The sequence below is a fragment of the Diceros bicornis genome, chromosome 10, assembly GCF_020826845.1.
Source record: "Diceros bicornis minor isolate mBicDic1 chromosome 10, mDicBic1.mat.cur, whole genome shotgun sequence".
NCBI classification, from domain to species: Eukaryota; Metazoa; Chordata; class Mammalia; order Perissodactyla; family Rhinocerotidae; genus Diceros; species Diceros bicornis.
Window position 1 is genome coordinate 81791597 of NC_080749.1, and position 18345 is coordinate 81809941.

General features: G+C 40.0%; 1 non-coding gene across 1 annotated transcript; it reads left to right on the forward strand.

Annotated features, from left to right (window-relative positions):
• Positions 1-11417: 11417 nt before the first annotated feature.
• LOC131411078 (U6 spliceosomal RNA) lies at positions 11418-11524 on the forward strand. Its single transcript, XR_009221476.1, has one exon. It is a non-coding gene; the product is annotated as a U6 spliceosomal RNA (small nuclear RNA).
• Positions 11525-18345: the final 6821 nt, after the last annotated feature.

Sequence of the window (18345 nt, forward strand, 5' to 3'; positions counted from 1 at the left end):
CTCAGTAAGTGAACTGATAAATAAACTGTGGTACATCCAGACAGTGGAATGTTATTCAATACTAAAAAGAAATGACCTATCAAGCTATAAAAACACATGGAGGAAACTTTAATAATGTATATTACTATGTAAAAGAAGCCAATCTGAAAAGACTACATACTGTATAATTCCCACTATATGATATTCTGGAAAATGTAAAACCATGGAGTCAATAAGAAGATCAGGAGTTGCGAGGGGTTAGCGGGGAGGGAGGGATTAATAGACAGAACCCAGAGGATGTTTAGGGCAGTGAAACTATTTTGTACGTTACTACAGTGGTGGGTGCGTGTCATTATATATTTATTAAAATCCATAGAATACATAACACTAAGAATGCATCCTAATGTAAACTATGGATTTGGGGTAATAGTGATGTTTCAATGTAGGTTCATTGATTGTAACAAATGTACCACTCTGGTGCTGGATATTGACAGTGGTGGAGGATGTGTGTGTGTGGGAGACGTGTGTGCGTGTGTGCCAGAAGTACAGGAGGTATTTGGGAACTTTCTGTACTTTCTGCTCAATTTTGCCATGAACTTAAAACTTCTCTAAAAAATTAATCTACTAAAAATATATATATTACTTCATTAAGTTCAATTTTTAATCCTTCCCTTCCTCCAGAACAATGATCTGTCCAAGTCTTCTACATCCTAACTAGCAGTGGAAACATAAACAGCATATGTCACATTTGGGACTATTGCTCCAACCTATTTACTGGATGACTTAGAAGGCTGTTAGTATTGAGTGGGGCCCAGCACACTTTGCCCCTATGTTTGGGAAAGCATTCAATATTTTAACATTAAGTACGATATTAGTTGGAGATTCCTTTACAGGTTGATAAATCTGATAAAATCAGGCTCAAGGCAATAATTTTCACTATCTCTATTTTTATTCTACTTTAAAATTGAGGTCTTAGCTAATGTTATAAAGCTAGAAAAAATATATACATATATATTAGAAAGATGTAAAACTGTCCTTGTATATGATATGATTACATACATAAAGCATCAAAGAGAATCTACAAACAAGCTATTAAAACAATCTAGTAAAATTGCCAAATGGATCTACAGATTTTATATAACCTCAGTCAAAATCCCAGCAAGAGTTACTTATATACCTCGATAGGCTGATTTTTAAATTTGTGTGAAAATGCAAAGGACTTTGAAGGGCCAAGACAATCTTAAAGATGAAGAAATTCTGAGTATTCACACTGTCAGATTTTAAAACTTCCTATAAAGCTATACAATTATGACAGTGTGGTGTTTGGATATAGATAGATAAATAAATCTATAGAACAGAATAGAAAGTCCAGAAATAGACCCACATGTATTCAATTATTTTCATTTTCAACAAAAGCCCCAATGCACTTCCCAATGAGGAAAGAAAGGTCTTTTCAATGTATGATGCTGAAGTAATGGAGTATCTCTACGGGGACAAAGTGAACCTTGAATGCTAACTCATACTATACGTGTAAATTAATTTGGGATGGATCATAGACCTAAATGAGAGGACATAAGCTATAAAGTTTCTAAAGGAAAACATAGGAAAATATCACTGTGACCTTAGCATGAAGGAAGATTTCTTGGGCCAAATGCAAAAGCACTAACCACAAAAGAAAAAAAATAATTGGACTTCATCAAAATTAAAAACTTCTCATCAAAAGAAATGTTTAAGAAAGTAAAAAATGGAAGCCCAAGTCTATAAGAAAATATTTGCAATATACATATCTGACAAAGGATTCATATCAAGAATATATAAAGAACTACAAACCAATAAGAAAAAGACAAATATCCAATAAAACAATGGGAAAAACACTTAATAGGCACTTCACTAAAGGAGATGTCCAAGTGGCCAATAAGCATATGAAAAGACAATCAATATCATCTTTCAACAGGTAATTGAAAATCAAAACCACAATAGGAGACTATTATACAAACACAAGAATGGCTAAAATTTTTAAAAGATTGTCTGACAAATTCAAGTAGTAGAAACAGGGACCATACAGCATACAAAGCCTGAAATATTTACTATCTGACCCTTTAAAAGAAAGTTTGCCAATCCCTGGTCTAGATCAGCTCTGTCCAATAGACCTTTGTGTTGACAGAAATGTTGTATAATCTGCACTGTCCAACTTGGTAGCCACTAGACACCTGTGGTTTCTGAGAACTTGAAACATGGCAAGTGTGACTGAGAAAAAGAATTCTTGGTTTCATTTAATTTTAATTGGTTTATAGTTGTGTGTGGCTGGTGGTTATTGGATCAGACAACACAGGTCTAGAAGCAATGAAGGAAGTTGGGAAGGGGTAGAGATCTTAAGGAGGACCAACACATCTTGAAGTCATTTATCTCGGTAAGGATCTTGCATAGTCTTCAGAAAATAGAAGGTTACTTCCCTCTAGCTAAGGGAAAAGGATCATCCATGCTGGTCCAGGAGTCAGAGGAATCTGGAGGTTGACAGTGCTCAAGCATATCTGCCCAGAAGTCCCCATCCTAGGTCTCAGTGCCCTAAGTTTAGTGCAGGAGACACTAGAGCTGTGAATTTAGCCTCTTTGTATTTCCACCACTCTTACATTTAAATCATTGATCTGATTATTAGCACAGCCTTCTGGATGCAGATGAGGCTCTCTTAAGCACTGCCACTGAGGCATCCTTGTGTTCATACCAGGCCATGAGTTTATAGATTGTTGACCTAAATCTTTTATTTTCTTCCGTCCTGTGGATGTTAATGACAGCCAACTAATTCCCCAATCTTCATAACTATCCCTGTCCCATATCTTTCAAGCATTGGAGCTGTTGCATAAGCCAATACATCCGCCTCCACATGTTCCTCCCATGAATCCACCATAGGTGAAATCTAAGAAACTTTGATGCTACGCCTTGCAAGAGGTAATCATTGCCTCACTTATTAGTAATGGGGGCTAACCATCTATCCTGTCAGTATCCCATTCTGAGTGTCTGCGTCCTGTAACTACTCTTGGTATCAACTTTCTTAGGCTGGGTTCCCCCAGAAGCAGATCCTGAGACAAGGATTTGAGTGCATGTGGTTTATGGGGAAAGATTCCAGGGGAGAGGGGTCACAGAGTGGGACAGCAAGACAGGAAAGAGTAGAAAGCCAATACAAGATATGTTAATAAGCAGGTTACTGGAGAGGGTAACACTGCTGGGACCCCTGGGAAACGGTGTGGGACTCACCTTGGACCTGTCCTCCTATGTCACTGACTGAGGACTACTCTCCTCAGTGTCAATTCTCTGGCACTTTCCACCTGCCCTGTGCATGAGACGAGGCACACTCTCTGGTGGAGTGCAGGTACTTGCCGTCTCCGTCTTCATGAATGGAGAGTGGTGAGGTGGAATGGGCTGGGCACTCACAACACCTGCGACAACACTGAGTAATAAAACCTGTGAGTCTGTAATGGGACACAAACAAAGAGGGGTGGCCACAGCAAAAAAGAGCAAAATCAAAACCACATACACACACACACACACACAGCCTCCTTGGTCACCACTGGAGGTAACCAGTATGCAATACTTCACTCTGACAACTGGCAATTAAAGGGGAAAATTAAGAATGGAACCTACCTTTCCTGTGTGAACTGTATTTCAGAGCAATCAGTTAGCCCTGGTCAGTGAGGAAAAGGTCTTCCTTAAAGAAAAATGACCATTTTTCAGCATTGTTTTGAAGGGCTGAAATAACAGTCATTAATTTGCTGTCATGTATTTCAGAATAAGAAGGAGGGGATAGATGAAACAAGTGAGGGGCAATCTTGACAAATGTGGACTCTGGATCAAATCGCCAAATGGAGGCTCACTACACTATTCTTTCTTTCATTCTTTCTTGTTTTTTTTTTCACTAAAAGAGAGAGAGAAAGAGAAAGTCCCTTTCTTTTTGTATCCCCTCCAGCACTGTCATTAGCCTTGGATTGCACACACATTCTTATAATCCTGATTACCCATTATTAAGACGAACAAAGCTCCAAAGAACTCAGTTCAACTGCAAGAGACAGCTTGTTTCCTAAAATGCAAGTTCCAAAGCGTGATGTCCTTTCCCACTTTGATCCCATTATAAGTTTCCCTAATGAATTGATCCACCTACAGACGTCCAACGCTGGTTGTGAAATCTGGCACGGTGCACACCTCATACGTTTTCAAAACAATGACTATGGTGCTCCCATCAGAGTGCCTGGCATGCTGGGAAGGCACTAAATGTAGACGCATTTCCCACCGTCTCTTCCCCTTCCCAAACCTACGTAGGAAAAGCTCCCTTTAGTTCCTTCTGAGTGTGAATGTATTACCTGAGAAGGGTAGGAAGCTAACTCATTAGCACCTCCTAACACGTCAGCCGAGTTTACTATCAGATTAACTGCAGGAAAACAAGGCCCTGGGGCAATGGGGTGTCAGCTGCACTAATGTTGACACAGGCAAGGCAGTATGGAAAGCAAATAAATAATATTCCATCTTATTTTGTTTGTGGATGTGCACTTTCTGGGCTGCTTTTGTTATCAGTCTCATCTGATCCTCAGAGACCTGTATTTAAGAGACGAGGCTCAATAAGCTTTAGAGCACGGACCCAGCTTCAAACAGCTAATGAACGGCGGAGCTAGAATTGGAACTCGGATCTTCTGACTCTGTAGTCCAAAGGAGGCCTGGATGTCTGGAGGCCAGAATGAGAACACTGAAGAACAAGGGGACATCAGGGTGAGGGCTTCTGAGAGAAGGGACAAGAGGTGGGGTGTTTGCCCCTTCATGAGGGTGCCCCCTTTAATCCCCATGGTGTGTCTGGGATTTCAGTTTCTAAATTTCTCCTTATTTACATTGAACCGTGGGACAATCCTCTTGGTGACCCGGTACGGCCTAATGTTCAATTCTCAAACACAGACCACAGAATATTCATGATTGTGTTGTTTTTATACACAGCTGAAGGAAAGTAAGATTTCATCCCAAAATTTCTAAAAAACAATCTTCAAATTATACCTACAGAATATGTTATGATTCTGGAAAAATCTAGCTTCATTTTTCATATTCTTGACTACACATATGATATTTGATTTTTTCCCTTGAAAAACTGTTGGTAATTACCCCTATTTTAGTCATTTGAAAACCTTTCCTGTGGAAAATACTTAAAAAAGGAAAGCTTCTTATATATTTTGCTGATTTTTATGTCATACATAATTGTAGCTTTAAAAATTCAAACATTAGAGAAATGTGTACCTGAGACAGTGACATTGCCCCCGGAATCCCATTCTTCAGCATGAACCACAGTTAATAGCTATGTGACTGTTCTTTCAGACTTTTTATTTTAGAGAGTTTACAAAGCACTTTCACATACTTCATCTCATTGAAACCTCACAACAGCTGTATTCAATTATAAATGTGAGATTGGGGAAATTGTTTTCCAGTGAACTTTAATAACCTTCTCACAAAAGGGAGCTACCATGACTAACTACCTTCTATTCACGTTTTTGCAAACCCAGGCCAGGATTGATTCACTGTGACCTTTCATGCTCAATTCATATAGCAAAGAGCCAACTGGGCTGTGGAGAGGAGAATCAATCCAAAATCTGGTCAGCCTTTTGGTTCTATCAGCTACAACTTTAGCTAAACACAAAACATTTGCATAGGTATATAGATAAAGACAGAGCAGTCTTCCAAAACACCGTAAAAGATGCTTCTTCATGATCTCTAACAAAGAAATATGTTGGACTAGCCAGTCTAAACTGTGGTATAAAATTGAGTTCAAATTAGAGTAAATTGTGATATCTCCTCCCATATAAGAGGGTAGAGATAGACTTAACACACCAATTATCACTGGAGATAAAGGAGCAGCTCTCAAATTGATGGAATAAAACAAGTGCCCCCAGGCTGACAGCATAGTCTTGGGGTTAGCAGCTTAATTAGTGGGCTCTTTGTTCTAATAGATCTCTTAGATAAGATCTTGAAACCAAGCCTGGATAGGCAGAGGAGGATGTTGGAGAGAGTTTGGCATCTTAGGTGAATTTGGTTACCATATTTTTAAACTAGACTAATGGAAAGATAAGGACCTTGATTCCAAAAAACCAAATCAACCTTATCTTTTGGATTAGCTTGTACATAATGAACTGTTTACTTTGGCCCAGAAAGTTGCTTCAGTGAACCCAATGTAATGGCCAAGAACTAACCATGATTAAATTTTCCTCCAAGGCCTAACTGAAGGATAGTTAATGTTTTTTAGTCTTTATCCATTTTCCAAATCATGAACTAAAATGTTTACTAGGTAAACTGGCCATCGTTATCATCGTGGCTTTAATACTTGATGCTTGTATGCTTCTCTTAACCTCTTTGGTCTCACCCTGAGGCAGGAGGAAGTGGTGACTGAAGTGGATTTGATTTCCACTGAAACAGAGGCAGCAACAAGTCTCTGAGCTGCCTGGCCTCGGAGCAAAATGCAGAGTGACTTGGGATACTGCAACCTGGCATGAAATGTCGTAAGGGCCCTGAGAGTGATTCCTGTCCTCACAAGACAAACAGCTGTCTCTCTAACCCCTCATGGCTGAGGCGGCCACCACAGAGCGGCCTCTGGTTGGCTCTGCTGACTTTGATGATGAGACTCTGGCAGCCAGGCTAAGACAGAAAGGGACATTCAGGGAATTTTAAGTGGTTTGGATCAGTAGCTGTCATGTACAATTGATGTTCATTTATATTTCACTAGCCAAAATCTAATGCTGCCCAAAATTGGGAAAGAAATATCTCAAATACCGATCAGGCCCAACTCTGCTTTAATGTAAAAAAATGAGCTGTCCTAACTTTTTTCAATCCTAGTCTCAGAAGGGAGATTTACTATCTCCTGCCAGTGCTTTAAATACTTTGCTGTTCAGACTTCAGTGAATCCACAGTAATTATATGAGTTAAACCAGCTTGGTTTTTCCAAAGCAGTTTCAAGCTCTGGGTACTTTTGAACTCCTTATGATGGCATTCATCCTTTGATATTAGGTTTAACAGAGAAAAGGCCACCACTTAACCATTTAACCCATTTACTTACTAGCTGTTTTTGCTTTTTGTTTTAATCTATTGACTCAGTGGTCTACAATTTCCCAGCCTCCTCCTTTCCAAGAAGTGTAATTGCACAGAATTTAGAAGCTATATGCTATTCCCAGTGGAGAGTTTCAAGGCAGGCCCAGAGGTCTTTAATTCCCAGAAGAGCAGCAGTGAGGACATCGGGAGATTATCCTCAAGAACTAACTTAACATTTGGTGTGTAGCTAAGCCTCTTATTGGAGCCTTTATTTTGTCCTTTCTACAAAGGAGGCTAAAAAGTTATCTTTGTTTCACGGATAGATAAAGTATGAGATATCAATATACCATTGTTTCGGGGAAAAAAAGTACCAGTTTCTTTAGGTGGAAATTAAGTCTACCCATCCTTCATCACTCCCTCAAGAAATCCAACAGATTCATCACAGTTCTGGCTTCAATCAGCGCTCATTCTTACTGAACTGCACCCTCCGGCTCAATGAGATCTTCTCAACCCGCTGTGTTGCAATCTCCAGCCTTCGCCTCTACACGACTGAACAAACGAGCAGAGTTGAGAATGATTTTCCTTCAGAACAGCCAGAGAGGACTAAACACAGAAAGCCATGGAGCAAGGGCAGGAATCAGAGGGCTTCCCCTCTGGGTGAGCGGTGGCGAGCCTGGCCTCTGGAGAAGCGTGGGAATGGCAGTGTAGACCGTCTTCCTTTCTTCAGATGACCACTGAATTCCCACAGCAGAATCTGTCGTAGCTTCTATGAAAGTATAAACAACACCTCTACAAACCAGTGATCACATTTGGAACTCCATAATCATGTTCCCCATAATTTCCTGTGTAAAAATAAATTAGAAGTCATAGAGTGGATGCTTATTAATAAAAAAAGAAATTATCAAAGAGATGGACATAAATGGTTGTGAAATCAGAGCAGGCCTGCAAAATACACACAAGGCAGCGTCAATATAGAGGAGCAATGATAATAGACAAGGTTGGCTTTGAACTTCAGTCAACATTTATCGTTTTCTCTTAATTTTCTAATAATCAACAATTTTGTTATTTTATACTTGATCACATCTTATAAATCCAAACTTTCATTATCTGATGCTCTGTTTTTTAATCCTGCCTCACCCCACTTACATGATGCTCCAAGATAAATATCTGCAACTAAATTTGCTGTTTTCACTCTAAGTGGGAAAACATTTGATGATATTAATAAGCTGACTTAGACTAGGCAACAATTTTGGACTGTTAGTAGGATTATTGCCAAGTTGGGATGCTATAATTTAAGATTTCCAAATATGGGAGTTGGAGGACACGAGGTCTAGTTCTGATTTTGCCCTTTATTAATTACATGGGCTACTTAGCAGGACATCTGTAATTTATACTTCCTCTTATACTTCATAGAAAGTATAAAGTTATGCATATGTCAGTTAACTTAAGCTACACCATAACGGTGGTCATTTGCCCTAACCAAAAATTCATACTCTAGGTGTCATCAGGTAGCCTTCTAATCAGATAAGCCCACCCCCTAGAGGCGCTTCCCAGCAAAGATTCAGCTATCTTAATCTCCCAACAATACCAGAATACTCTTCCTTTTTTTTCCTGAGGAAGTTTCACCCTGAGTTAACATCTGTTGCCAATATTTCTCTTTTTGCTTGGGGAAGATTCGCCCTGAACTAACATCTGTGCCAATCTCCCTCTTTTTGCTTGAGGAAGATTCTCCCTGAGCTAACGTCTGTGCCAGTCTTCCTCTATTTTGTATGTGGGTTGCCACCACAGCATGGCTGATAAGTGTAGGTCCACATCTGGGATCCAAACTCACAAACCCAGGCCACCAAAGCCGAGCACACCGAACTTAACCACTATGCCATGAGGCTGGCCCCCAGAATATTCTTAATTAGCATAATGCATGTTAAAAATGGGTTTTCACTGGTAAAATTAATGACTTAGCATTAGGGGTGTTAGAAATGGGATGTTAACTGGTGAAAGTAGTGATACTAAAGATATATGGATTGTATAAAATATTCTAGAAACTCCCTCCCTGCTTGCATAAACAGAAGAAGAATCTGGAAAAACCTGGGTCATGTACCATTAGGGACATTGTTTCCCAGATGGTCCTGTGTCCCGCCATTGACTCAGTCCTCAGTCTGCCAGTAGTTCAATTAACTACAAGGTTAATTGAACGCTGCTCTAGAATATGGTCCTCTCTGCCTCAAGGGAACATTGCATGACAGGTATAGTTAGAATACCTAAAAGGCCAAGAGCTGGAATTTCATCAAACTTATAGAAGAGGTTGTATGAACTGTTTCATACCTGCTTCCTAACAAATGCTTAATATATACCTTTATGTGTAGCCAAATGTGGTCAGAGATTTACTTTCAGTATAAACTGGTGAGGAGGTTGTGGGAGATAGTTACTCCTCATCCATCCCTAGTAATTGGTGGTTACCATTATCCACAAAATGATCTTTGCAACATTACCCTTCACTCAGCATTGATCTCTTTAGCCCCATCGCAGATATTCTTAATGTCACCCAGATGCCTGTAGGAAGTTAGGGTATAATAAACTCATAGATCTCCAGACTGTAGACCTGGAGGTGCTCCATGGGATTCAACACATGCACAGGGCTCTCCACAGTGAAAGTCCTCTCTGGACTCTATGGTTTGGTCTGACCACTCCCTGGTCCTTGTCCCCAAGTCCTAGAGGCAGTTAGGATTTTTCCAGTTCCCTCCAGGGAACTGAAGGTCCTAGAAGAGTCCTGATCAATATTTCCTGCAGACTAAGTTTCTTCCACAGGAACATGGTCAAACCATTTGGTAATTGCCCATAAAAACACAACACAGATGTAGATATCCTGGGGACACGTCGTAGATAGAGGTGATGAGGAGGATGACGATTGTTAATACAATTTCCACACTGCAAAAACCTATGTCACCATGGATTGTGTTTGGCTGCACACAAAATAAAACTCAAGGAATATTGGCTTGAATCTCTAAGAGTTGGTTTCTCCTCCTGTAGTACACCTAGAGTTGCGCAATCTAAAGCTGGTGTAGGGCCTCAATGATGCTCTCAGGGACCTAAAGTCTATTGTCCTGCTCTGTCATCATTAGTTGGTGGCCCTTGGCCTCATGCTTCCAAGATGGCTATAGCACCTCCAGGTACACAATGAGGAAAGAGAGAGAGCAAAGGGCCTTCACAAAATAAGGTTTTGCCTTTTAATTCAGGAAAGCAATCTCTCTTTCCAAGGAATTCCAGTTACATTATATTGGCCAGAACTTTGTCATCCCCAAGCTGCAAGAGATTTGAAGAAGGGAATAATTTTAGCAGAGCATATCACCATCCTGAACAAAATGAAATTCTGATAAGAAGGGAGAAGGGGAATGGATACTGACAGGCAACTAGTAGTGTTTACCATTCCTACTATTTACCAGTCACTTTAACAGGTACTTTACATACTTACCATCTCTGACATCACCCAGTAACCATTTCTCACATAATGAAACTGAGGATCAAAGACTTTTAGTAACTTGCCCGAGAAAATGGCAGATCTGTGATTTGACAGCTATTGATAAATAGCAATAGTAATAATAGTTAACATTGGTCAAATGGTTGCCATGTGTCAGATGTTCCTCTAGGTGCTTTATGCCCATTGACTCATTTCCTCCTCACAGAAACCCTCTGAAGAAGGTGCCTTTTTTGTCCTAGTTTATCAGATGAGGACACGAAGGCTTAGGGAAGCTACGGAACTTGCTCAGAGTCTCACAGGTTACAAGAAGTGAAGGTCGAGTTTAACCCAGTTCTGTGTGAATCCTTAGCTCTTGACCACTCTACTGCACAGCTTCTGCAAAACCCACTTGCTAAAACTGTGAACACTGCCACCATCTTATGAGGGTGTACAGACACCAAGCCAACAAACCAGCCGTTAAATACCAATAAGGCAGTAAGCTAGTCAGCACTCCAACTTAGAAAGAGTAAATAGAGGAGGAGAAACTGAAGATTCAAGAAATAGCAAGAAAGCGAATAAGGTCCCTGCTGGTGTTTAACCATGTGCCAGAAATGCACTTAATGTTCTTCCATGATACAAAGGGTCTCTTTCTCTACATCAGTGTGTATTCTTGATGATAGATATTTCACAGGAAAATATCTATCACAGAAGATGACCATTGCTCATTGCCTACCCAATAACCGTTTTTCACGAACAGAACCCCCATTTTACTGAGGGCAACATTAGGCTCAGTTAAAATGACTCACTTCCATAGACTTCCTTGCCTCTGTGGAGTGGCCATATGACACAAGGCCGACCAATGACATAGAAGTAAGCACAGTCATTTGGGTAGGGCTTCCTGAAAAATTATTGTTTATCTTTATAAAGTTTCAGGCTTGTGCTTGCTTTGGCAGCACATAGGCTATAATTGGAACAATATAGAGAAGATTAGCATTGCCCTTGCTCAGGGATGACATTCATATTTGTGAAGCATTCCATATTTTGCACAGTTCCCAGAGGTCATTTGACACTTTGCTGGTTAATATTAAGGAAACAATATGAGTCAAAGCATAAAGTATGGCATCCAATATTGGAATAGTGATATTTTTCTACAGAAAGAGAGAGAGAGAGAGAGAGAGAGAGAGAGAAACTCAACTGGCTCATACAATTGCCCTTTATTCAGTCTTCTTCCTCCCGCCTGGAACGTAGCCGTGATGCCCAGTGGGGCAGCAGCTGTCTTACGAACAGGAAGATTATAGCCTCACACTAAGGGTGGCACAGTGGAAAGATAAGCAACTGCTTAACTGCTGAGTCCCTGAAAGCATTGTGGAGCCTCCATACTAGCCTCAGCTGGACTGTCTCTGGATTTGTGGTGATTTATGAAAAATAAGCCTCTATTTAGATAAGCCGCTGTAGTTGTATTGTTGTTGTTGTTCCATGAAGCTGAAAATAACACCTACTGATAGAGGTGGCCGTGCTCTTCTCCCCTGCAACCAGGTTTGGTCTTGGTTTACCACCAAAGTTGTCTGCAGCATAAGGTACATCATTGCATTGCCCCAGCTGCCACCGAATGGGAGACCAGGTGTGATGTTAATTACTCGGGAAGGAGTGGGCTTATGGCTCTACTACTTTGCACTACAAAAGGCCTCAGGATGGTAAGGTGACTTGTACAGAGAGCACAGACTTCGACCGCACAGACTTCGACCAGTCTAAACTTCACGACAATTTTTAGTCACCCACTCTGAGCCAGAGCTTCCTTATCTCTAAAATGAAGACGACGCCATCTACCTTAAATAATTACTGAGAGGTGTGTGAATGCCTCGCTCAAATGGTACATATGTATGTATTTTCCTTTATGAATTCCCTTCTCTCACCAGCACAAATGGAACAAATCATCTCACCGTTTCCCACTCCTTTCTCAATGCATCCCTCAGTCTTCTTCTTATAATGTCTTTTGGAAAAACATCTCCCCCTGGAGTTTGGTCTTGGTTTTCATTTTGTCTCGATTTTGCGTGTTTAAAAAGTTGGTGGGGAAGGGATTGGGGAGAAGAAAAAGGTCCATGGAGCAGGACCCTGGGCATGGGTGACTCTGCCCTCAGGCAGAAGAGAGCAGGCAGCATCTCCCCCTTCCTCAGGACTTCCATTTTCCCCAAGTGAAAGGGAGAACAGAGTTTGTGACCATATCTTTACACTCATGAAAGATGTCTGCACTTTTAATTAGGGTTCCTTGAGAGCTAAGTCTTCTGAGATGTGCTCTTGGAATGATGGCATAATTATCTATGGTACATATTTATAATACACACACATATACATACCACATACATATTTCTATATAACATCAGAGTCTGTTACCATGGCAACTATTACAGTACTAACAGTTAAGCATTGTGACTCCACTGTAATAAGAAAAAAGAAATTCAAATGAAACACCAAGCATTGGTTGAAGCACAAGTAGCTTTAGTAATTAAATACACAGAGACAATACAGAAAACCACAAATTAATATTTAGGAGCCTTTTCCAGTATGAAATTGGCTTTGATGTTGTTTCCCCTTTTCCATTGCGTTACACTATACGTTTTTACAGATTAAGTTCAGGATTGGGTTAACAAGAGCTGATCTGCGGTGTGGGAGCCCTCACACACCTAAAAGCTGAGCCCTCATTCTACATAGTTACACCTTCCACAGTCAGTGAGAACCATTGCATGGCTCTTTTTATTCAGCAAAAAGAGGACTTTTTAAAAAGAAAGCTCAAATGTGAAGTTGGTCTTACATTCCCTGTTTCATTCAGCCAACATGTGGAACTACCCCTGGGGTTTTGAATATATTAACATCCTTTCACAATTAACCCTAATGGGACAAATGTAGCATTTTTCCAAGCAGATATATTCAAAGCTGAAAAATACATAGTGTTTAAATAGATCTCATTATATCAGCTACACCAAATCTCTCCTCTTTATATACAGAAGATTGTACCTCTTTTCACTGTCATGCAACATTAAAATAGGAAGGCATACACAAGGATGACATGGATTTGACAAAAAATTAATGATTTGTACATCACTTTAATGCTTCAAATCTGCAATTCATGTATGCTAATTAGTTCATAATGGGCTGTTGAGGAACAGAACTGTCATCCTGCTGCTTCACAGGTTTCTGGAAGCTCCGATTCAGCGCAGACCTGCCCGGTAGGCTGCTGGACGCTGGGCTGTAGCAGGGCAGATCTACGATCGCATTTCTCCCCACAACAATTGTTTCCTGGATGTGGTGCTTTAATCTATCAGAGTTACGATGGCATATCTCAAAGAAGTGGTTCCTGGGAGCCGCAGTACATGCCAGGAGCAAGAGCACAGCATCGCTCTATCTCCATGATGGATTTCTGGATTTTAGGCTGTCAGGCTGTACCTCAGAGGGCAGCTGTCAGCATCCTAAATGTATGAAGTTGTATTATGCAGCACATTTTGAAAATGCATGTACAACTTTTTTTATTTACAGATAAAGAGGGCTGTAAAACTTGGAGAGAGGAAACAAAGGGGGCTGCAAAGACCAGATATCTTTCCTTGCTGTGTGCCGTGTCTATCTCCCCAGTGCAAAAGAAGCAGCTCCCAGGCCCTTTCTCCTTTAGTCTTGGAGCCGCAGGGGTGGAGACAAAGACTGTCACAGCACGGGGAGGGTGTGAGGCTGGACCGCTTCACAAACCAAATGGAAACGCAGGGCTTGCTGGAAGCTGCCAGATTTGAAAACCAGTTTCTCTGCTTTTACTGGAGAGAAAACCGATTTTCCCTGACCTCATGATAGAGGCCTGACCCAGTGTGTTTCTCCGATCACATCTGCTGATCTGTGAACGCAGCTGCTGCGCACGTCCAGAGAGAAGACCACACAAAGGAAAACAAGCTGGAGTTTGCTTTCAGGTTTGAAGTATCAGTCAGGCTCCTGACTGCTGAAATTTTGCCTTGAAGATTCCAAAATGAAGATGTTTTTAATTAAAAATATTTCTTTCACTGGAAAATATGAGCTAGAGGTCATAATGGAAGAACTGAGCCAGGCCAGGGAAAAAAAATATCCCAAATGTAGTTAAGTTATTAAGGGATTTTAGATAATTAGGAATAGATACTTTATAAACATGAAAAATAATGCTACACTAAAAGGCAGTTTAAAAGTGATCAAGTTAACAGCAATTATTTTGTTAGAGCTTTATTTAAGGCATTTATGCAAGCATGGAAGGAAAAAAATTACTAGTAAGAATAGGTATTTATTGATGTTGAATGAAAGAAGGATGCTCTTCAAATAATGTTGTGACTTATGAAAGACATAAAACGGTATTCCAGCCTAGAGGCTGCACATGGCTCTCCAGTCAGCAACAGGAAAACTGACGTTGACAGTCATGACAATATTTTATCTATGCTAGACATCTGAAGAACACTTTCTTGTGGAAAAAAACCAAACCACAAACTTGAAGCTCCTTCCAAAGGTTGGGTGATTCAAATTTGCAGATTTAAAGTTGTGTTTTGGTAAGTACTTAGGAGTGGGATGGCTGCGTCATTTAGTAGATGTGTGCTTAGCCTTTTTTTTTTTTTTTTTTTTTTTTTTTTTTTTTTTTTGTGAGGAGATCAGCCCTGTGCTAACATTCGCCAATCCTCCTCTTTTTTTGCTGAGGAAGACGGCCCTGGGCTAACATCTATGCCCATCTTCCTCCACTTTATATGGGACGCCGCCACAGCATGGCTTGCCAAGCAGTGCGTCGGTGCGCGCCCGGGATCCGAACCAGCGAACCCCGGGCCGCCGCAGCGGAGCGCGCGCACTTAACCACTTGCGCCACCGGGCCGGCCCCTGCTTAGCCTTTTGAGAAGCTGTCAGACTGTTCCAAAGTGGTTGTGCCGCTTTGTATCCCCACCCACAGTTTATGAGTCCCTGTTCCCCCACAGCCTCACCAGCACTTGACAGGGAGGATCTTTCCAACATAGGCATTCTCGTAGGTATGTAATTATATCTTGCTGTGGTTTTGATTTGCTTTTCCCTCATGACTAATGACGTTCAGCATCTTCTCATGTGCTTATTTGCCATTTGTTTATCTTCTTTGGTGAAGTGACTGTTCAAATCTTTTGCCTATGTTTTGCTCGAGTTGTTTTTTCATTATCAAGTTTTGAGAGTTCTTTATATATTCTGGATACAGTCTTCTATCAGATATATAATTGCAAATATTTTCTCCTAGTCTGAGTCTTCTCTTTTCATTATCTTAGTACTATTTTTTTAAGAGCAGACGTTCTTCATTTTGATGAAGTTATATATGTATTTATATATATATGATATATATATAATTTTTATATGATATATATATATATATAATTTTTTCATGTCTTCTTTCCCTGATCAGTCTGCTGGAAGTTTATCTATTTTATTATCTTCTCAAAAGAACAGATTTTTTAGAGCCGGACCCGTGGTTTAGCGGTTAAGAGTGCACGCTCCGCTACTGGCGGCCGGGGTTGGGATCCCGGGCGCGCACCGACGCACCGCTGGTCCAGCCATGCTGAGGCCCCGTCCCACATACAGCAACTAGAAGGATGTGCAGCTATGACATACAACTATCTACTGGGACTTTGGGGAAAAAAAGGGAGGAGGATTGGCAATGGATGTTAGCTCAGAGCCGGTCTTCCTCAGCAAAAAGAGGAGGATTAGCACGGATGTTAGCTCAGGGCTGATCTTCCTCACAAAAAGAAAAAAGAACAAATTTTTTAAATTAATTTTTACCTGTTGTTTTTCTGTTTTCTATTTCACTGATTTCGGCCCTGATCTTTATTATTTTTTTCATCTGCTTATTATACATTTCATTTGCCCTTTTTTCCTACATATTAAGGTGAATGTGGAGGTCATTGATTTTAGACCAAAGAGAAATGAAACCATATGTGCATGCAAAGATTGTTATATAAATATTCATAGAAGCTATATTTTTAATATCCAAAACCTGGAAACTACTCAAATGCTCATCACTAGGTGAATAAATACATAAATTGTGCTATATTTACACAACGGACTACAACTCAGCAATAAAAAGAGAAGTATTGTTTCACAAACTATGTGGATGCAGCTAAAAATAAATTATGTTAGTGAAAGAAGCCAGAAAAAAAGAGGAAACACTATATTATTTTATGTATATAAAATTATAGAAAATGCAAAATAATCCAGAGTGACACAAGAGGATTACTGGTTGCCTGGGGACAGGCATGGAGGAGTGGTGAAGAGGTATTCAGAGAGGCACCAGGAGACTTCTGACAGTGATGGAAATGTTCACTAACTGGATGGTAATGAGTGTTTCATGAGTGTACACGTATGTTAAAGCTGATCAAATTATAAGTTTCAAATATGTGCAGTTTATTGTACATCTATTATATCTCAACAAAGCTCTTAAAAAAGACATCATTATGAAAATGATAAAGGCCACAGAAGAGGAGAAAATTTTCACAATAATTATATTTAACTTGAATCCAGAATATATAAAGAACTCTTAAAGCTTGACAATAAGGAGAGAAATAACCCAATAAAACAATGGGCAAAAGGTTTCAACAGATATTTCATAAAGAAATATACAAGAATGGCCTATAAGCCTATGAAAAGATGTTCAATAATATGAATCATCAGGGAAATACAAATTAAAACCACAGTGAGATACCACTACACCCTCATTAGGATGGCTAAAATTAAAAAGAGTGGTAACATAAAACATTGCCAAGGATGTGAAAGAGCTGGAATTTTAATACATTGTTGGAGCGTGTGTAAAATGATAAAACCACCTTGGAAGATTGTTTGACAGTTTCTTTAAGTCAAACATGTATGATCTCCAGAATCCAGCAACTTCTCCCCTGGGTGTGTACCCAAGAGAACTGAAAGCATATGTCTCTGTAATGTGTGAATATTCACATCAGCTTTATTGAAAGTAGATCAGAACTGGAAACAATCCCCACCCTGCTTTGGGGACTCCAATTACATGTATATTTGATGTTTAAAGCTGTCCCCCAGCTCACTGATGCTCTGCTTATTTTATTTTTCAATTTTTAAAATAAAACTCTTTCTGGGTTTCATTTTGGATGACTTCTATTGCTACATCAAGTTCACTAATCTTTTTTTCTCCAATGTTTAATTTGCTGTATTTTTTATATCAGATGTTATAGTTTTCGTAGAAGGTCAATTTGGGTCTTTTTATGTCTTCCGTGTCTAGTCTTCAAGTGCAATCTTTCCTCCAGCCTCTTGAACTCATGGAATACTGTTATAACAACCCTTTTAATGTCTTGTCTACTAATTCCATCATCTGTATAATTCTTAGATCAGTTTCAACTGATTGATTTTATCCTCATTATAGGTCATGCTTTCTTGCTTCCAAATGTTAATTTAGAACGTTAATTCTGTTCATTTCTAAATGGATGTCAGACATTGTAAATTTTACGTTTTTGGAAACTGGATATTTTTGCATTCCTGTAAATATTCCCGAGGTTCTGGGATGCAGTTGAGTTGCTTACAAACAGCTCAACTCTTTCAGCACTTGCTTTTGAACTTTATTTTGTGGAACTAGAGCAGGCTTTATTCTGGGGGGACCTTTGTCTCAATACTGAAGCTAAACCTTCCAAGGACTCTACCCAAACTCTTATGAATGATGAGGTTTTCCACTCTGCCCAGTGGGAACAGCACCTATTCCTGGCTTTCTGTGCATGTCTGGTACTGTTCCTCTAATCTTTTCAGAGAGTTCTGTCCCCAGACCTGGATAGTGTCCTCACAAACATGTGCCAATCAGTCTTCAGCTGAAGACTCAAGCAGGACCCTCTACACATCTCTGTTCT